This window comes from Aquarana catesbeiana, linkage group LG06, assembly GCF_042186555.1.
Source record: "Aquarana catesbeiana isolate 2022-GZ linkage group LG06, ASM4218655v1, whole genome shotgun sequence".
In the NCBI taxonomy this organism is placed as follows: domain Eukaryota; kingdom Metazoa; phylum Chordata; class Amphibia; order Anura; family Ranidae; genus Aquarana; species Aquarana catesbeiana.
In genome coordinates this window covers 311,345,342-311,367,922 of record NC_133329.1, presented here as the reverse complement: position 1 = coordinate 311,367,922, position 22,581 = coordinate 311,345,342, and positions in this window count along the sequence as shown.

Genomic DNA, 22,581 nt, shown 5'->3' with positions numbered 1-22,581 from the left:
TTATAGTACACCTATCATGGGGGGGGTAGACGGGTGACAATGCTGCCTTTTTGTGAATATGTTAGATCAGGAGTCTCCAAACTTTATAATGAAAGGGCCAGTCTGGTCTTTTCAACTTTAAGGGGGTCGGACTGTGCCCAGTGGAAGTAAACAACGCCTGATCTTTGGTATTAGCAGTAGAAATAGTTGGTGTTCCTGGAAGGAATAGTGCCCCATTTTTGTTTTCAGTGGAAGGAATTATGACCCATTGTTAATTGCAGTGGAAGAATTAGTGCACCATTGTTGGTATCAATGGCAGGAATATTGCCTCAAGGGTCAGATAAAGGCAAGCAAAGGGTGCATCTGGCCCCAGGGCCACAGTTAGGAGAACACTGTGCTAGATACTCGAGCTATACATATTTTAACCCTTTCTGCAGCACTGACCCAGAAGGAGCATAAATTAAATGAAAATAAAAGTCTAAATGTAACTTTGCTTTGTTTCAGGTTAGTGACTCAGGAAGTATAAAAATCAAAGCACTAGCATTACAGCAAGGCAACTAGAATAGGAGGTCAGCACTGGTAACCTTCATAGTTCATCATCATTTAAAAGCGAGATTTAGTATAGAGTAACAGATAACAAAATATACTATAGAATTATAGATAACAAGATATAATAAAAATTTAAAGGCACGGCACAAACCATGGTTCCTGCAGTTCCATCTCATCTCCTCTTCCCCAATCACCAAGGTGTGATTCACAATCTCCAGGCACTCCTTGAACAGAAGAATGATGCCCTGTAAATCTCCTTCACAGAAGCAGCGCAGAGCGTACTCATCATCCCAGACGTAGCTCCCCCACATGTTGCACTGAGTGTCTGCTGTGCTTTGCACCATGATGGCTTCCAGTGAGCGCTGTCAGGGTAGAGTTCAAAGTGACATGATCCTGGTGCTTTACTCTGTGTCCTGGCCTAATCCCACCAGCTGGACATCATTTCAATTCTAATCCACACAGGTTGTCATTTCTTTTTTTATGACCACACAAAAAGTATTAGGATAAGGATTAGTAAAACAATGAATTGCCTGAAATAGTAATGGAATGCATGCCATAATACAGCAGGAAGGTAGCTAGCAATTCATTACATTAAAAGATTCTTGCACCGCAATAGTCCTTGTATTTTCAGCTTTAGACCATCATCCTTATCATATACCTGCTCTATTTCTAGTAAAGTCTAATAAAATGCCAACATGGTTTGAATAAAAATATATGAGCAAAAAGGATGTATAACACTGTTGGTCTAGTTGTGTGATCAACACACTCCTACAACACTGCACAACCAAGAAGGTGAAGTCTTATTTCCTGGTTCAGCTTTGCAGCTTCCAGTTTATCCATTCTGCGCAATGGACCATGAATTATCTTCATCACCTGCAGAGAACATGGAGGTGACTAAAAGTGGTACTAAACACACACTGTTTAATTTACATTACCCCTTCTTTTTCTGTATGTGGATGATGGCACTGTAATTAGTTTAATTATAAAACATCTAAGTACCTTCTTATCTAATCCATGTACAGCTGTCACATGACCAGCTCTTTCCCAGCCTGTCTACAGGGAAACATAAGCAGGAGGAGCTTCTAGTCCTCTGCTGCTGGTTACATGTTCAAGATAAAAAATACAGCCTTTGGAATACAGAGTAAAACGAAATACGGTAATTAATATCATAAACTGTTTCAAATTTTATATATATATATATATATATATATATATATATATATATTTGAAATCAAATCTTTATAAATTGTATTGACAATAACATGGTGTGGGTGGATTTCTGCCAGTCACAGGCTGTCTCATGGCCCTCCAGCCTGTGTCTTAGGGTGGTGATTCCTTCACCAATCAAGATGTAATATCGATCCATATCCTCTGTTGTGTCATTTACCACGGTGTATACTCCCCACATGTGTGACTCACAAATAGTCACATGCAGGGCAAGACTTAGGGTGGTGGGGGCCCCGGGGCTTGAGTCACTTTCGGGCCCTACCCTTCTATACATATGCACAGCTCTATAAAACAGAAATAGAAAAGGACAAGGTGCGCCAGACTCAGTGCAGTATTAAAGAACATCTGTTTAATTGGACAAGACAAAACAACCAAATGGCTACTCACAAAAGTAGATAATATATAAGCGTATAAGTGGGGGATACTGTACTGGTATTCGCCCTGGGTCCACGATTAATAAAAGCAATAAAAATGGATAAAATGATAATTACCGTATTTATCGGCATATAACACGCACCCCAAGTTTAGGAGGGAATTTTAAGGATAAAACTTTTAGGAGGGAAGTTTAAGGAAAAAAACTTACATTTAAATGCCCATCAATGCAGCCTTATCAGTGTCCATCTGCAGCCTTGTCAGTGTCAGTGTAGCCTTGCTCCAGTGTTATTGCTGCCTTGTCATTGCAGCCTTTCAGTTTAAAAATGGCGCCGCCGAGATACAGAGTCGGATGTCCTGTGTATCTCGGCGGCTTTCGAAGCGGGTGGGGCCCCCTATTGGCCGGGGCCTATGGGCTTGAGCCCAGTCAAGCCCAATGGTAAGTCCGGCCCTGGTCACACGGGCTGCTCAAATATGATAGGGAGGAAATGCTCAGCATAGAAACTAACTGAAAACTGAGCATGTGCACTAGCTGCCAACACTGCTCCCCAGTTGAGAAGAGATCCCTGTCCCCAGGGGAGATGTGGTCCCTGTCCCCAGGTGAGAAAGGGTCCCCCCATTGCAGTGTCTTCTGTATCCCTATTGCAGTGTACTCTGTATCCCTATAGCAGTGTTCTCTGTCCCCCTTCACATCACTCCCATAGTATCCTCTGACCCCCCATAGCAAGATTCCTGTGCCCCCAAAGCAGTGTCCTCTGTCCCATGCACCCCCCTCACTGTAGTGTCCTCTGCCCCCCTGCACCCCACCCCACACACACAAAAACACACGGTGTAGGTAGAACTGTCCTACCTTACACAGGTGTATAGCAGAGCAGAGATCGGCATCACAGGTCTGGATGGGGGCAGGAACTGCTGAAGTTAACTTTTCACATTAACAGGCTAGGATCGCCCGGCAACCAATCACCTGCTGTTAAGTGTAAAACTTCAGCTCCCTCCCCCATCCAGCCCTGAAGAGGACAGCAGCGAAATTATCTGCGGGCTGGGTGCCCATGAATTAATCACAGGCACTGACGGGCTGGAAGTTTAGTGGTGGCAGGCCGGGTGCGGCCCGCAGGCTGCGGGTTGCCGACCCGTGACATAAAGTAAATATTATTCATTAAAGGTCTTCAAAACATATTTTTATTAATTACAGGCATTTACAAAACACCATCAAACTCGCATTCAACCTGTAGCTGTACCTCCTCTTGTCCTTAGTCTTCCAGGTTCAATGACACCCAGCATCACTCAGCCTGGAAGACTGAGGCTGTTTTCACACTTGGGCAGTGGGTCCGTTAGCTAGTTTTAGCGGCACTTTGGCGCTCTTTAAGCAACGCTTTTCGGCTGCTAGCGGGGCAATTTTAACCCCCGCTAGCGGCCAAAGAAGGTTATAAAAGCGCCCGTGTTGCAGCACTTTTTAGGCGCTTTGGAAGCACTGCCCATTAATTCCAATGGGCAGGGCGGTTGTAGGAGTGTGGTATACAGCGCTCCTACTCCGCCCCAAAGATGCTGCTTGCAGGACTTTTTTTCCTGTTTCGCCGATGCACCGCCCCAGTGTGAAAGCACTCAGGCTTTCACACTGGGGAGGCATGAGAGACAGTTTTCAGGTGCTTTACAGGCACTATTGTTAGCGCTAAAACGCCTGAAAACTGCCTCATAGTGAAAGGGGTCTAAAGAGTTTACTGTGAATGCAGAGTCTCATGGCACTGCCCCCCTGGGGAATGTGACCACAGTGTTTTTCATTCACACTTTATCGGTGCTGAGAGCATCTGCATCAGTATGGACCAGCCAGCCTGGAGAAGAGAAGAAGATAAAGAGTACCCTGAAGCATCATGTGACCAGCCCAAAGACTTATTAAAAGGAAATCTTAAAAAGATAAATAAACAAAACTTTTAGCCAGTGGGGGCCACAAGAGGGTGTAGCTAGCATGGACTTTCTAAAAAGCTAACTAACCATACCAATTATTGTTCTTAAGACAGTATGGAAATAATATTTTCTCTTCCTTTGGTTTCCCTTTATTTTTTTCCTTTTTATGGTGTAACAAGATAGCTGATTGAAAGGACAGGGACTGAGTAACTGTAACTTACAGTTTACTAAACAGGTAAAAAAAATTAGACTCGGCAAGCAAAAATGGGGTCAGAAAGGCAAAGAGCATTCATACACTGTAGAATAATACAAACACGTTATGAAAGCTGCGCAAACATGGACTCTTCACAGCAATGTCTCTGGAGCTCAATTGGGGTCCTGTGTAGCATAATCTATATAAGTATAGCGCTAACCCCGGAGGAGCCGCTTGGTATTTTGGGTTCTCTCTACTGCATCTCGACTCCGAGAACAACTTCAGCACCTCTGACACACCTGGTTGAATGAAAGTCATTGCAAAGCGCTTACAAGAACATGAAAATAGATACCTTTAACTTGGCTGTGATCAGTACCAGGAAACAGACATAAGATTGTTTAGTGGTAAATGTACTCAATATATTAGTACAGGTTAGAATGAATAGTGGTTTGAGCATAAATAAGTATACAGAAGATAGGTGCAGACACAGTCTGCTAGACAGTATAATCACTATGCCAAAGTAACTTAGAACAGAGTTTTGTACCCAGGGCCACTGATAAGGTAGTACAGCTGGCCCTCCTGTACTGGGCCCCATCATCTCAAAAGGGGGGCAGTCAGGACAGACAAGCTGCTGCAATCTGTAACACAGAAACACAAATTGTAGTAGAGCTCCTGTCGTTCCACATGCCGAATTCAGGCAGAGATGTAGTGGGGAAAGCAGACTGACCAGTGTCTGTCTACAGTTCCAAACTATCAACAGTCCCGTCTTTCAGTGAATGTGCTCTGTTGTTGTTGATTTCGTTACTGCAAACAACTGAGAGTCCCTGAAGCAAGTGTCATACCTCCTAATCGGCTGCAGTTCTGGACTGTCTGATTGATTACACAAAACAACAGAAAGAGCACGAGGTGTGGGTATCTGCTTCTAGTTCTGTTAGGCTAGCCCCATAGACAGTGCAAATTTCTTTGGTTGCAAGAATGAAGGCCCCTTGAACCACATTTAGGGAGAGGGAGCCTTCACTGCTGAAAGCATGGCATCACTGTGGGTGTGAACCTAAAAGGGAAGTTAAGTTGCTCCCTAAAGCCTCATATACACGATAGAGCTGCACAATTAATCGTTAAAAAATCATGATGTCGATTCAACCCCACTGACGATCTCTGTTGCAGAGTTTGCTGATTCTTTCATATAACAAGTGGAGAGACTTCTTATCTGCTCACACAGCTGTCAAAAGAAAACATGGGGCAGTCTGCCAAGTTTTAAAAAGAAACATTGTATAACTCTTCATACTTAGTGCCGGTTCACACTAGAAGCGGCACGACTTGCAGGTCGCCTCACCGAGGCGACCTGCACACGACTGCCACGGCGACTTGCAAAACGACTTCTGTATAGAAGTCTATGCAAGTCGCCCCCAAAGTAGTACAGGGACCTTTTTTCAAAGTCGGAGCGACTTGCGTTGCTCCGATTAGAACGGTTCCATTGTACAGAACGGGAGGCGACTTGTCAGGCGGCTAGGTCGCCTGACAAGTCGCCCCCGTGTGAACCGGTAATTAGATCAAAGGGAAACTTCTGTGTGTAAAGAAAAAAATCCAGGCAGTCTGCCAAGTTTTTAAACAATGTGTAAATGCAGGAAGTTTAACCACTTAAAGTCTAAATCTTTTTCTGACACTTGTTTCTTAAGTTAAAATCAATATTTTTTGCTAGAAAATTACTTGGAACCCCCAAACATTACATATATTTTAGCAGAGACCCTAGGGAATAAAAAGTCAATTGCTGCAATATTTTATGTCAAACTGTATTTGCGCAGAGGTCTTTCAAACGCAATTTTTTGGGAAAAAATACACTTCAATGAATAAAAAAAAAAAAAAAAGCGAAACAGTAAAGTTAGCCCAATTTTTTTTGCTTTAATGTGAAAGATGATGTTACGCCGCGAGAATCGTGAGAGAATCGGGATCTATCTTCTAAGCAAAAAATTGTGATTTTCATTTTAGCCAGAATCGTGCAGCTCTAATACACAATCAGATTTTCCACAGACAAAACCTCAGACTTATGTCCGAAGGCATGTGCCTGTATTTTGTCTTGCATAAAATGACAAGGAATTGTCGGCCAACATACACGAACGTAGTGACGTAATACATGGTTTTTCAGCTCCTTCTGCTAATTTAATGTTAGTAGAAGTTTGGTGAGTGTTGATTCCAGCTTTTCATTTCGCAATTTACATTTCACGCTTTTCAGTTTGCGCTTTTCATTTCGTGCTTTTTTGTTCATTTCTGAACGGCCGTTCGTCAACCAGACATGTTGCGGAATCGGAAGAGATAATGTGTTATTTATTATTGGCCTTGGAGTTATTGCTTTGACCCAAGTCCAGTCCAGGAACAGGAGGAGGGGGATTTCCTGGACCAAAAATTGTTTGCTTTATTAATCGTGACCAGTTGCGTACCACACACTGGGGGGGTGTCAGGCTGGCGCCCCCCTCCGCGACTGAAGCGGTGACAGCGCCACAGGGCGGGTTTATGCAGCACCATGGTGATAGGCAGGTTAGAACAGGGAGAGAGAGGCGAGCTGCAGGCAGTGGCGTTGCAAGGGGGGTGCGGGGTGACACCACTGCACCTGACCAATCATCCCTTTCTCTCGCTGGCGTGGGCTGTCTGAGTGGTCCCGGACCGGATGTCACACAGGCACAGCCGAGCAGAGTGAAGCCGCCTCCCCCTCCAGTGTTTATGTGTACACAGGGGGAGGGGACCTGCTGTGCCTGTGCCACGCTGATCTGAGGTACTGAATGGGGGGGTCTGTGCTGAATGGGGGGGTCTGTGCTGAATGGGGGGGTCTGTGCTGAAGGGGGGGTCTGTGCTGAATGGGGGGGTCTGCGCTGAATGGGGGGGTCTGTGCTGAAGGGGGGGTCTGTGCTGAATGGGGGGGTCTGCGCTGAATGGGGGGGTTTGTTCTGAAGGTGGGGGTCTTTGCTGAAGTGGGGGGTCTGTGCTGAATGGGGGGGTCTGTACTGAAGGGGGGTCTGTGCTGAATGGGGAGGTCTGTGCTGAAGGGGGGGGGTCGGTTCTGAGGGGGTCTGTGCTGGAGGGGGGTATGTGCTGAATGGGGGGTCTGCACTGAAGGGGAGAGGTTTGCACTGAAGGGTGGGGGGTCTGTGTAATGTGCAGGGGGTCCAGAGCTCTCGGGGGCTGTATAATGTAAAGGGGTCCAGAGGTGCAGGGTGCTGAGTAATGTAAAGGGGTCCAGAGGTGCAGGGGTCTGTGTAATGTAAAGGGGTCCAGAGGTGCAGGGGGCTGTGTAATGTAAAGGGGTCCAGAGTGCTGTGTAATGTAAAGGGGTCCAGAGGTGCAGGGGGCTGTGTAATGTAAAGGGGTCCAGTGATGCAGGGTGCTGTGTAATGTAAAGGGGTCCAGTGATGCAGGGTGCTGTGTAATATAAAGGGGTCCAGAGGTACAGGGTGCTGTGTAATGTAAAGGGGTCCAGAGGTGCAGGGGTCTGTGTAATGTAAAGGGGTCCAGAGGTGCAGTGGGCTGTGTAATGTAAAGGGGTCCAGAGTGCTGTGTAATGTAAAGGGGTCCAGAGGTGCAGAGGGCTGTGTAATGTAAAGGGGTCCAGTGATGCAGGGTGCTGTGTAATGTAAAGGGGTCCAGTGATGCAGGGTGCTGTGTAATGTAAAGGGGTCCAGAGGTGCAGGGGGCTGTGTAATGTAAAGGGGTCCAGAGTGCTGTGTAATGTAAAGGGGTCCAGAGGTGCAAGGGGCTGTGTAATGTAAAGGGGTCCAGTGATGCAGGGTGCTGTGTAATGTAAAGGGGTCCAGTGATGAAGGGTGCCGTGTAATGTAAAGGGGTCCAGTGATACAGGGTGCTGTGTAATGTAAAGGGGTCCAGAGGTGCAGGGTGCTGTGTAAATGTAAAGGGGTCCAGAGGTGCAGGGTGCTGCGTAATGTAAAGGGGTCCAGTGATGCAGGGTGCTATGTAATGTAAAGGGGTGCAGTGATGCAGGGTGCTGTGTAAAGTAAAGGGGTCCAGAGTGCTGTGTAATGTAAAGGGGTCCAGAGGTGCAGGGTGCTGTGTAATGTAAAGGGGGCAGAGGTGCAGGGTGCTGTGTAATGTAAAGGGGTCCAGAGGTGCAGGGGGATGTGTAATGTAAAGGGGTCCAGAGATGCAGGGTGCTGTGCAGAGGTATGCAGGGGCACAGTGGGGTGTTTTTACATTTTAACGTGAGGGGGGCAGATATTGGATCCGCCCCGGGTGCCAAATGTTCTAGGTACGCCCCTGATCATGAGCAATTATGTCATATGCCTTTGCTGCGGGAGCTCCAGGAGAATAATCCGGATGATTTTTGGAATTATCTCCGGATAACGGACCCCTGTTTTCACCAACTCTTGGCATTGCTGACCCCCTATATTAAGAAGCAGGACACATGCATGAGACTTTTATTTTTTTTTTTGGTTGAATAATAATGATTTGATTTGTTATATTGTCTATATTTTTGGTTAAGTTCTATTAGCAGATAGCATGTCTAATTTTATTTGTTTTCTTTTTTTAATGCACAATAAAAAAATTGTGGAGAATAATACTTGGCTATGTGTTTTACTTCAAATGACAGTTTGGGAGTAGGCAGTTACACTTAAAAAAAATACAATGTAAAATTGACAATGGACACCAACATAGTTGTATCTTTGATGTTAAAAAACTATGGGATAATGGTGTTGTGGTAACTTGCCCAAAAAAACTCCAAAACAAGCATAATAATATTATTCTTAATATCACTAGATATCCATCAGTATCACCAGCAAATCAGCTTCATTATCATCCCATTAAAGAAGAAGAGAATGTGCGCTGCATTTCAAAATTTCATAATTTGCCACGTCACGAATGTGAATTCTACATTATGAACGCTAGTTTACAAGACCGACCACTTCCAGCTCGTACTTGCTTCCTGAACATGCGTGTTTGTACTTTGGACTTTTGTCCGATGGACTTGTGTACACACGCTGGGAAAATCCGACAACAGGCATTTGTCCGCAGGAAAATTTTAAAGCCTGCCATCCAACATTTGTCCACGGAAAATCCGACAACAATTGTCTGATGGAGCGTACAAACGGTTGGATTTTCCGCCAACAGTCTGTCATCACACATTTCCTGTCGGAAAATCCGATCGTGTGTACGCAGCTTAACCACTTCAGCCCCGGAAGGATTTACCCCCTTCCTGACCAGAGCACTTTTTACAATTTGGCACTGCATCGCTTTAACTGCTAATTGCGCGGTGATGCAATGCTGTACCCAAATGAAATTTGCGTCCTTTTCTTCCCACAAATAGAGCTTTCTTTTGATGTTATTTGATCACCTCTGCGGTTTTTATTTTTTGCGCTATAAACGGAAAAAGACCAAAAATTTTGAAAAAAAATGACATTTTCTACTTTTTGTTATAAAAAAAATCCAATAAACTCAATTTTAGTCATACATTTTCTGTAATTTACACAGCTTTTAGAATAATGATAAAAAAAAATTACAAAAAGTTGTCACTAAATGATATATTGCTCACACAGGCCATGGGCATATGTGGAATTGCACCCCAAAATACATTCAGCTGCTTCTCCTGAGTACGGGGATACCACATGTGTGGGACTTTTTGGGAGTCTATCCGCGTACGGGGCTCCGAAAACCAGTCACCGCCTTCAGGATTTCTAAGGGCGTAAATTTTTGATTTCACTCCTCACTAGGGATGAGCCGAACAACCCCCAGTTCGGTTCACACCAGAACCTGCGAACGGACCGAAAATTTGCACGAACGTTAGAACCCCATTGACGTCTATGGGACTCGAACATTCGAAATCAAAAGTGCTAATTTTAAAGGCTAATTTGCATGGTATTGTCCTAAAAAGAGTTTGGGGACCCGGGTTCTGCCCCAGGGGACATGTATCAATGCAAAAAAAACGTTTAAAAACGGCCGTTTTTTCGGGAGCAGTGATTTTAATGATGCTTAAAGTAAAAAAAAAAGTGAAATATTCCTTTAAATATCGTACCTGGGGGGTGTCTATAGTATGCCTGTAAAGTGGCGCGTGTTTCCCGTGTTTAGAACAGTCCCTGCACAAAATGTCATTTTTAAAGTAAAAAATCTCATTTAAAACTGCTTGCGGGTTTAATGTAATGTCGGGTCCTGGCAATATGGATGAAAATCAGTGAGACAAACGGCATGAGTACCCCCCAGTCCATTACCAGGCCCTTTGGGTCTTGTATGGATATTAAGGGGAACCCCTCACCCAAATTAAAATAAGGAAAGGTGTGGGGCCACCAGGCCCTATATACTCTGAACAGCAGTTACAGGTGGTGCAAACAAGACAGGGACTGTAGGTTTGTTGTTAAGTAGAATCTGTTTGTAATTTTGAACTGGTACATTTTTAACGTGTTTAGCTCCAGCCAAAAAATCTTTTTTAAGCTTTTTGGAAAACATAGGGAAGGGTTATCACCCCTGTGACATTTGTTTTGCTGTCTGTCCTCCTCTTCAGAAGATTTCACCTCACTTTTTGTCCCAATGACAAATGTTTTTTGAAAATTTGGGGTTTTTTGTGAAGCAAGGATTGGAAAGCATCAGTGGAAAGGAGAAATGTTTTTCCCATATTAACTCTTACAGGAGAGAATTTCCCCTTCCTAGGGGTAGATTTCATCTCACTTCCTGTTGTCTCCTTCCGTTTGCAAGTAGGAGTCGTTTTTAAGTTAGATCTTTGAAAGTAGGGGCCTGCCCTATATACTCAGCAGAAATTTGGGCCTTAGGTGTTGTTGTGGCCACAACACTGTAAGCCCTCACAGAGCCCTGCTGTGAAATATTTGGTGCTGGTGGTGGTGCTGGTGCCACAACACTGTAAGTCCTCACTCGCTCTTGGTGTGCGCAGAAATGGGCCCTGCTGTGAAATATTAGATCAAGAATTGCAATTACATGCCCCTGTTGAACAAGGGCAGAAAAATTAGGCCTTTGGTGGTGGCGCTGGTGCCACAACACTGTAAGTCCTCACAGACACTCTAGTTGGAACGCAGGAACGAGCCCTGCTGCAAAGTATTGCATCAAAAATTGTAATTACACGCCCCTGTTAAATAGGGGCTGAAAAATTGGGCCTTAGGCACTGGTGCTGGTGCCACAACACTGCAACCCCTCACAGATACTCTAGTTGTAACGCAGAAATGAGCCCTGCTGCAAAGTATTGCATCAAAAATTGTAATTACACGCCCCTGTTAAACAGGGACTGAAAAATTGGGCCTTAGGCACTGGTGCTGGTGCCACAACACTGCAACCCCTCACAGATACTGTAGTTGGAACGCAGAAACGAGCCCTGCTGCAAAGTATTGCATCAAAAATTGTAATTACACGCTCCTGTTAAACAGGGGCTGAAAAATTGGGCCTTAGGCACTGGTGGTGGCGCCCAGAACCAAAAATGTTCTTACAAGATATCAGCGTGATCATTGAGGAGGAAGAGGATAATTACTCAGGGATAGTCACTCAGCATCAGCATAGGCAGTCTTTGAAGGGATCTGAGATTTCAAAAAAAATTATTCGGTTACATCAGCATCAGGTGCTTGGTAGCTGGTGGTGATCCAAGACTGATTCATTTTTATGAAGGTCAGTCGATCGACCGAGTCGGTGGACAGACGCACCCTGTGATCGGTTACAAAGCCTCCAGCAGCACTGAATGTGCGTTCCGAAAGAACGCTGGATGCAGGACAGGCCAGTAGCTCAATTGCATACTGTGCAAGCTCTGGCCAGTGATCCATCCTCAAGACCCAGTAACCCAGAGGCTTTTCGGTGGGAAAGGTGTCCAAGTCAGATCTTGCCCCTAGGTATTCCTGCACCATGTAAAACAGACGCTGGCGATGGTTGCTGGAACCGATCATACCTTGGGGCTGCGGACCAAAAAATTGTCTGAACGCATCGGTCAGACAGCCACCTTCTCCACCGCTCCTTCTCTGACTGACTGAAGCCTCAGCAACACGTTGTCCAGAAACAGGAGTTTGTAACCTCCCAGTCTCTGAGAACGCGTTGCACAGACCTTTCTGCAAGGCCTCCCGAAGATGTTTCATCCTCTGCTCCCTCTGCGATGGCAATATAAGGTCTGCAACTTTACCCTTGTAACGTGGATCAAGGAGGGTTGCCAGCCAGTATTGGTCCTTCTCCTTGATACCACGAATACGAGGATCCTTACGCAGGCTTTGCAGGATCAGAGAGGCCATGCAGCGTAGGTTTGCTGAGGCATTCAGTCCGGAGTCCTCTGGGTCACTAAGGACGACATGGTCCGCAGCCACCTCCTCCCAGCCACCTACAAGTCCATGTGTTTCTTGGGACTGATCCCTTAAAGACTGCTGCTGATGCTGAGTGCCAGGCTGACACACCTCCATACTGACACAATCTTCCTCTTCCTCCTCCTCCTAGTCCTCTTCCTGTGTGATCGGCGGGCACGCAGGAACACTGTCTGGATAAAGGGGGCCTTGAGAGCTAAGGAAGTCCTCCTCTTCCTGCCTCTGTTCTACCTCAAGTGCCCTGTCCATTATTCCACGCAGCGTGTGCTCCAACAGGTGGACAAGGGGGACAGTGTCACTGATGCATGCACTGTCACTGCTCACCATCCTCGTGGCCTCCTCATATGGTGACAGGACAGTGCATGCATCCCTGGTCGTGGCCCACTGGCGTGGGGAAAAAAAACAAGCTCCCCTGACCCTGTCCTGGTGCCATAGTCGCACAGGTACTCATTGATGGCCCTCTGCTGCGTGTGCAGCCGCTGCAGCATGGCCAACGTTGAGTTCCACCTGGTGGGCATGTCATAGATTAGGCGGTTCTTGGGCAGGTTAAACTCCTTTTGGAGGTCCGCCAGCCGAGCACTGGCATTATAAGACCGGCGGAAATGCACACAGACTTTCCTGGCCCGCCTCAGGACATCCTGTAAGCCCAGGTACCTGCCCAAGAACTGCTGCACCACCAAGTTAAGGACGTGAGCCAAACAGGGCACATGGGTCATTTGTCCCTGTCGGATGGCAGAGAGGAGGTTGGTGCCATTGTCGCAAACCACCATTCCTGCCTTAAGTTGGCGTGGCGTCAGCCACCTCTGAACCTGCCCCTGCAGAGCTGACAGAACCTCTGCCCCAGTGTGGCTCCTGTCCCTCAAGCACACCAGCTCAAGCACCGCATGGCATCTTTTGGCCTGCGTACTTGTGTAGCCCCTTGAATGGCTACGGAGCACCGCTGGTTCCGAGGCACAAAGCACAGGAAGAGGCCATGGAGGAAGAAATAGAGGAGAGGGTGGAGGAGAGAGGTGTGTCACAATCATTAGTAGTGGCATTTTGGAGGCGTGGTGGCGGAACAACCTCCAACACTACTGCACCTTGTCCTGCATCCTTCCCAGCTGCCAGCAGAGTCACCCAATACGCCGTGAAACTTAGGTAACGTCCCTGTCCATGCCTGCTGGACCATGAGTCAGCGGTAATATGCACCTTACCGCTGACCGCCCTGTCCAGTGAGGCATGGACATTGCCTTCCACATGCCGATAGAAAGCCGGAATCGCCTTCCGTGAGAAAAAGTGGCGTTTGGGTACCTGCCACTGAGGAACCGCACATTCCACAAACTCACGGAAGGGGGCAGAGTCTACCAACTGAAAAGGCAGCAGTTGAAGTGCTAGCAATTTTGCCAAGCTAGCATTCAACCGCTGGGCATGTGGATGGCTGGGAGCAAACTTCTTTCGGCGGTGCAGCAGCTGGGGCAGGGAAATTTGCCTGGTACAATCTGACGTCGGTGTACAAAAAGCAGATTGCCCACAAGTACTTGGCTGTGACACACCTAATTCTACACCTTCATTCCTCTCAGTGCAGGTCTCAGAGAGGACTGAAGGTATAGTGAGGTTGGAGATCTCAGCTGATGAGGAGCAAGGAGAGGTCCTCTTTGTTCTTTGGTGTGGGTCTTTTAGATACGCTTGCCAACGAACTGCATGGCAGGTCAACATATGTCTGGTCAAGCATGTGGTACCCAAGCGGGAGATGTTTTGGCCACGCGAGATACGCTTGAGACATATGTTGCAAATAGCAGCGGTGCGATCTGATGCACTCGTCTCAAAAAAGGCCCACACCAAAGAACTTTTTGAATAACGCGCAGAGACTGCAGCGCCCTGCACATGTGGAGCTTTGGGGTGTGATGCAGTCAATGTGCTGCCCTTAAGCTGGCCCCTGGAGGGCATCCTGCCTCGTTGGTGATGTGCCGCCTCCTCCTCCTCCTTCCCTCTCCTATCAGGCACCCACGTTGAGTCAGTGACCTCATCATCCCCTCCCTCCTCATCACTGGAGCAAACCTGGCAGTATGCTGCAGCAGGGGGAGCATGACTGCCAGATTGCTGTCCTTCTTGGGCACCCCCTCTGTCCGTGCTCATGTTACTGCCTTCATCGAGCTCAGTATCATCATCAGAGCCTTCCAAACGCTGGGCATCCTCCTGGAGCATGTACCCAACACTGTGGTCAAACAGTTCGAGGGACTCCTCAGGAGGACATGGTGGGGCTAGGGAAGGAGTCACTGATGACATTGAGCCGAGGGAAGAGGCCGCTGCTTTGCCAGACAAAGTACCCTGAGCATGAGTGAGAGAGGATGAGGAGGATGAGGACGGCTTGGTCATCCACTCGACCAAGTCTTCGGTATGTTGCGGCTCAACATGGCCAGCTGCCGAAAAAAAGGCCAAGCGTGTCCCACGGCCACGTGCTGATGAGGATGCACCGTCTCCACGACCAGCACTAGACACAAAGCCTGCTTGCCCTCTCTTATTGGCTTGTGACTGTCTGCCTCTCCTTCTTGGCCTTCCAGACATACTAATGGCCTGTAGCTGCACTAAGCTGGGATATATATATATATATATATATATATATATATATGTACTGATACTGCAGCTAGCAAAATCAACTGCCTGCCTGTAGTATGAGAACACCACCAACCTTCTACAGGTAGCTTTAGCTGAACACTGTGGAGAGCTCGCAAAAAAATAACTTGTAGCTTTTTTAGCTGCCTGCGGTAGTGATAGGATCAGGAAAACACCACCAACCTTCTACAGGTAGATTTAGCTGAACACTGTGCAGAGCTCGCAAAAAAATAACTTGTAGGTTTAGCTGAACACTGTGAGGAGGACGCACCACACTAACTTGTAGTTTTAGCTGAACACTGTGAGCAGGACGCACTACACTAACTAGTAGTTTTAGCTGAACACTGTGCAGAGGTTTCACTACACTAACTTGTAGTTTTAGATGAACACTGTGAGGACGCACTACACTAACTTGTAGTTTTAGCTGAACACTGTGAGGAGGACGCACCACACTAACTTGTAGTTTTAGCTGAACACTGTGAGCAGGATGCACTGCACTAACTTGTAGCTTTAGATGAACACTGTGCAGAGCTCACAAAAAAAATAACTTGTAGGTTTAGCTGAACACTGTGAGGAGGATGCACCACACTAACATGTAGTTTTAGCTGAACACTGTGAGCAGGACGCACTGCACTAACTTGTAGCTTTAGATGAACACTGTGCAGAGGTCTCACTACACTAACTTGTAGTTTTAGCTGAACACTGTGAGCAGGACGCACTACACTAACTTGTAGCTTAGATGAACACTGTGCAGAGCTCGCAAAAAAAATAACTTGTAGGTTTAGCTGAACACTGTGAGGAGGATGCACCACACTAACATGTAGTTTTAGCTGAACACTGTGAGCAAGACGCACTGCACTAACTTGCAGCTTTAGATGAACACTGTGCAGAGCTCGCAAAAAAATAACTTGTAGGTTTAGCTGAACACTGTGAGGAGGACGCACCACACTAACATGTAGTTTTAGCTGAACACTGTGAGCAGGACGCACTGCACTAACTTGTAGCTTTAGATGAACACTGTGCAGAGGTCTCACTACACTAACTTGTAGTTTTAGCTGAACACTGTGAGCAGGACGCACTGCACTAACTTGTAGCTTTAGATGAACACTGTGCAGAGGTCTCACTACACTAACTTGTAGTTTTAGCTGAACACTGTGAGCAGGACGCACTGCACTAACTTGTAGCTTTAGATGAACACTGTGCAGAGCTCGCAAAAAAATAACTTGTAGGTTTAGCTGAACACTGTGAGCAGGACGCACCACACTAACTTGTAGTTTTAGCTGAACACTGTGAGCAGGAAGCACTGCACTAACTGTAAATAGTCTAGCTGCCTGACTGTGGTACTAATAGGATCAAAAGAACACCAGCAATTTTCTTCAGGTAGCTGTAAATACTGTAACAAGACAAGCCTGCCTGTCAGTAAGAACATAACAGGAACGGATCTAGCTAAACTGAATACAGTGTGTGTATATATATATATATATATATATATATATATATATATATATATATATACAACACCTGGGATGCATATATATACACAATACACTGTAAGTGCAGCTAACTCACTGATTGTCCTGCCTAATCTATCTAACTCAAATGAAATGACACTGTCTCTCTGTCTATCTATCTCTCTTTCAATGCTGGAACACACACTACACAGGGCCGCCGTGTAGGCGGCCTTATATAGTGTGGGGCGTGTTCTAAACCCCCTGAGCCATAATTGGCCAAAGCCACCCTGGCTTTGGCCAATTACAGCTCTCTCTACCGACGGCGCTGTGATTGGCCAAGCATGCGGGTCATAGTGCATGCTTGGCCAATCATCAGCCAGCAATGCACTGCGATGCCGCAGTGAATTATGGGCCGTGACGCGCCACACGAATTAGGCGTGAACGGCCCATAAAGTTCGGAATTCGGCGAACGACCGAACAGCCAATGTTCGAGTCGAACATGGGTTCGATTCGAACACGAAGCTCATCCCTACTCCTCACTACCTATCACAGTTTTGAAGGCCATAAAATGCCCAGATGGCACAAAACCCCCCCAAATGACCCCATTTTGGAAAGTAGACACCCCAAGCTATTTGCTGAGAGGCATGTTGAGTCCATGGAATATTTTATATTTTGACACAAGCTGCGGGAAAGTGACACTTTTTTTTTTTTTTTTGCACAAAGTTGTCACTAAATGATATATTGCTCACACAGGCCATGGGCATATGTGGAATTGCACCACAAAATACATTTAGCTGCTTCTCCTGAGTATGGGGATACCACATGTGTGGGACTTTTTGGGAGCCTAACCACGTACGGGGCCCCGAAAACCAATCACCGCCTTCAGGATTTCTAAGGGTGTAAATTTTTGATTTCATTCTTCACTGCCTATCACAGTTTCGGAGGCCATGGAATGCCCAGGTGGCACAACCCCCCCCCCCCCCCAAATGACCCCATTTTGGAAAGTAGACACCCCAAGCTATTTGCTGAGAGGCATGGTGAGTATTTTTCAGCTCTCATTTGTTTTTGAAAGTGAAGAAAGACAAGAAAAAAAAATCTTTTTTTTCTTTTTTCAGCGTTCAAAACTTTGTGACAAAAAGTGAGGTCTGCAAAATACTCACTATACCTCTCAGCAAATAGCTTGGGGTGTCTACTTTCCAAAATGGGGTCATTTGGGGGGGGGGGGGGTGCCACCTGGGTATTCCATGGCCTCCGAAACTGTGATAGGCAGTGAAGAGTGAAATCAAAAATTTACGCCCTTAGAGAGCCTGAAGGCGGTGCATGGTATTCGGGGTCCCGTGCGTGGCTAGGCTCCCAAAAAGTCTCACACATGTGGCATCCCCGTACTCAGAGGAAGCAACAGAATGTATTTTCGGGTGTAATTTCACATATTCCCATGGCATGTTTGAGCAATATATCATTTAGTGACAACTTTGTGCAAAAAAAAAAAAAAATGTGTCTTTTTCCCGCAACTTGTGTCACAATATAAAATATTCCATGGACTCGACATGCCTCTCAGAAAATAGCTTGGGGTGTCTACTTTCCAAAATGGGGTCATTTGGGGGGGGGGGGGGGTTTGAACTGTCCTGGCATTTTATGCACAACATTTAGAAGCTTATGTCACACATTACCCACTCTTCTAACCACTTGAAGACAAAGCCCTTTCTGACACTTTTTGTTTACATGAAAAAATTATTTTTTTTTGCAAGAAAATTACTTTGAACCCCCAAACATTATATATTTTTTTAAAGCAAATGCCCTACAGATTAAAATGGTGGGTGTTTCATTGTTTTTTTCACACAGTATTTGCGCAGCGATTTTTCAAACGCATTTTTTGGGGAAAAAACACACTTTTTTAAATTTTAATGCACTAAAACACTCTACATTGCCCAAATGTTTGATGAACTAAAAAAGATGATCTTAAGCCGAGTACATGGATACCAAACATGACATGCTTTAAAATTGCGCACAAACGTGCAGTGGCAACAAAATACATACATTTTTAAAAGCCTTTAAAAGCCTTTACATGCATGGTGCAATTGCTGTTTACATTTGACGCCAGACCGACGCTTGCCTCCGTCTTAGCGCGAGAGCAGGGGGGGACAGAGGTGCTTTTTTTTTTCCTTTATTATTTTTTTGCTTTTTTATCTTATTTTTAAACTGTTCCTTTCATTTCTTTTTTTTTTTTTAATCATTTTTATTGTTCTCTCAGGGAATGTAAATATCTCCTATGATAGCAACAGATAGTGACAGGCACTCTAAAAATTGGGGTTTATTAGACCCTAGATCTCTCCTCTGCCCTCAAAGCATTTGACCACACCAAGATCGGTGTGATAAAATGCTTTCCCAATTTCCCAATGGCGCTGTTTACATCTGGCGAAATCTAAGTCATGAAATGCTCGTAGCTTCCGGTTTCTTAGGCCATAGAGATGTTTTGGAGCCACTCTGGTCTCTGATCAGCTCTATGGCCAGCTGGCTGAATCACCGGCTGCATTCTCAGGTTCCCTGTTGAGACAGGAGAGCCAGAGAAAAACACGGAAGACGGTGGGGGGGGGCATTCCCTCCCACTGCTTGTAAAAGAAGTCTAGCGGCTAATTAGCTGCTAGGATTGCTTTTACATGAAAGCCGACCACTGGCTGAAAAGAATGATACCAAGATGATACCTAAACCTGCAGGCATCATTCTGGTATAACCACTCAAAGTCGTGAATTGCGTACCTGAAGACAAAAAAATGGTTAACAATAAAACACAGTAAACGGTAAAGTATAAAAAAATTGCATACCTGAAAAGCAAACATGATAAAACATAATAACAATAAAACATTGCAGAATAGAATACAGTAAAAAAGAGCAGAACAATAGAGAGAGAATAGAGAGAGAGAGAACAATGAAACTACAACAATTTTTTTTTATTTTATATATTTTTTTGTGTTTTTTTTGTTTTTTACACTTTTTTTGTAACTAACTTTTATAACTGTAACCGGTTCCAGGTTCGGGTCTCTCAAAATGCGATGGCAACTTGGGAGACCCTCTGAAAGTGTGTCTAGTCTGTGCAATGCTGTACCCTACGCTAATACTCAACTAGTGAATGGTAGCGTTCAAAACATTCACCAATGCAAAGACCAGGATTATCATGACAGGAGGGACAATAATAGCGGGTGTCACGCCTATATCCGCGCTTGCTGCAGACACAACATCTTTTTTGGGGGGGGTTCATTGGGTAGGGGTACTCGGGAGGACATAAAGAAAATGCCTCTCATGCAGCCGACTGCATTTGGTTGGGGATGTGAATGGGGGAAGTACGGGTGCTGCAGAAGTGGTGGGTTCCCAATTAGGATTGGCGAATGCAGCAGGAAGGGCATTATGGGCACGACAGGCCTGTTTGTCTTCTTCTTGGTGGCAGCGGGACACTACTTGTGCTTGCCACCTCACCAGCTTTGAACTGCATTTATGGGACTCGCCATGTCACCAAGTGTTACTGCAGTGCTGGCTTGACTACGACCGGGGTGTACTAGGCCGCTGGTGCTTGCCAGTTCACCAAAACGCTACCAAAAAAACTGTTAGCGATCGCAGGGATCAGGCCTGACTCTGCGAACGCTGCAGTTATGCGTTTAGTGTTTTGTAAGTGACAGTGATCGATCAATACTGCACTTCGATGGGCTGGGCTGGGCCGGGCGGAGGGGCAAAACGCAGGTGCTAGCAGGTATCTGGGCTGATCCCGCTAACACTGCGTTTTTGGGAACCCTAAACTGCTGGGGACGCTAGTATAGATCTGATCAGATCAGATATTGATCCGTTCAGATACTATACCACTAAGGGAGGCGTATGCTGCGTGTGTGGGTGTTAGCGGTACTGGCGCTAATCTGACGCTGCCTGGGGCGACGCATATCACCGCCGGGCGATCAGAGGGCTAAACCTTTATTCAGTAATAAACGGCGGGTGCCCTGACACTATAAAAAATAAACGAACTAACCAGCGTCACCTGTAACAGTTATACGGTGATCAGTGGTGAAAGGGTTAACTAGGGGGCAATCAAGGGGTTAAAACCTTTATTAGGTAGTATATGGGGTCCCTGACGCTATAAAACGCTGACGGCGAGCCTATATATTTACTTCCCTAACTAGCGTCACCAGTGACACTAATTCAGCGATCAGAAAAACGATCGCTTAGTGACACTGGCGATGGGGGGTGATCAAGGGGTTAAAACTTTATTAGGGGGGTTAGGGGGGTACCCTAGACCTAAAGGGGGCTAATACTAACTGCCCTACCACACTAACTGTCACAAACTGACACCAATGCAGTAATCAGGAAAAAAAAAAAAAAAACTGCTTGGTGTCAGTTTGACTGGGGGGGGGGGGGGGGGGGGTCGGGGGTGTATTGTATGCCTGGCATGTTCTACTGTGTGTGTGTGTGTGTGTGTTGGTGCACTCACTCGGATGTCTTCTCTCCTCTGAGCCGGAACGGAAAATACCGAGCCGAGGAGAGATGACATCATTTCCTCTGCTGCTGTTTAGCATACAGCAGCAGAGGAAGAATCTGATTGGCTGGGAGCGATCGCGAGGGGGGGGCCACGAATGGATGGTCTCCCCCTCACCTCTCATCGCTCCCAGACAGAAGCCGACCGCCTCGGGCACCGGGGGGGGGTCCGATCGGTACGTGATTCTGCCTGCCCGTGCCATTCTGCCACAGTATATCTGCGTGAGGCGATCGGCAAGTGGTTAAAGCCCCATACACACTATTTGATTTTCTGCATATTTTTACCTTCAGATTTACCAAAATCATATATTGCAAGGGCCTGCCTGATTGCATACAAATTGAAACTCTTAAGGTTTGACCTCATATTATATGGTTTTGGTAAATCTGAAGACAAAAATCTGCAGAAAATCGAATAGTGTGTATGGGGGCTACAAAGACCTGAGGTGACTGGGTGGAGCCTGAACTCTAGGAAAAAGCTACTCTAGGGCACATCCAACTGCTCTGAGGAGATTCATCTGCCACAAGAGTTGCCTACCCTCCTACCCGTTGTGATGTTTTGTCACAGCTTTATTGGTGGTTTTGACCTTGCCAGCAATTTATGTTGCTTTATGGGCTATGCCCTCAAGTTAAATTCCGGGGTCAGTCTAATGCCTGTCTGGCACTGGTGGTAAGGACAGGCCTCTTAGACTATGTGAGTTTATGTTTTATAGGTACTCATGGTATACTGTGTGCATTGTGGTTTGGTACATTTGGAAAGTTGTACTTTTGAAAAATTCAATAAAGCTCTGGCCTTGCCCTATTTCCAACGTAATCAACTTCCGTGTCTTTTAGGCAGCTTTCGTGTCTTTTTTGGGGGGGGGCAAGGTATTGGTTTATTAGTTGGTCATAAACGAGCCTATGCTTCTCAGCAGCCAAGAAATTTTCTTGATTCCCCAATCAACACAGACAGTGCTGACAGGGGAATTCCTCCTGCCAAGGAATTGAAGATGAGACAGTGATTACTGCTACTGGCTATAGCAGCCGCTAGTGATAAGTGCAAGTGAACCCCTCAGGCGGGTTGTACCCAAGTTGATTGATTAATCAACTTGGTACATTCAGCCTGCCCGCACACGGTTCGAACCGTCTATGCCCTTAGCTGTTATTTTCACACCTTCTGCCTCTCACAGAGGGGCAGAGAATCTGCCTATCATGGAGGGGCACAGTTTCTGCCAAGCCACTTGTACCTAGCTGAAGTGCACTAATAAGGTGGCTGGCTTTAGTAAAGGTAGGCTGCAAGGAAGGCTAGGAGAGCAGGAGCTCCTACGTGTTTTAATTTACTTTATTATGTTCCTACACCCACCATGATCCCTACTGGAGTGTCTATACTGAGATGGAGCTGTGAGGGCGGTCTGTGCTGAGGGGAGTTTAGGACTGTGGGGGGAAATCTGTACTGGGTAAATTTGGGGCTGTGGAGGGAATTCTTTATGGGGGAATATGATATTGGAGGGGAGATTAGTGAAAGGAGGTGGTAAAGTTTGGTTGACCTG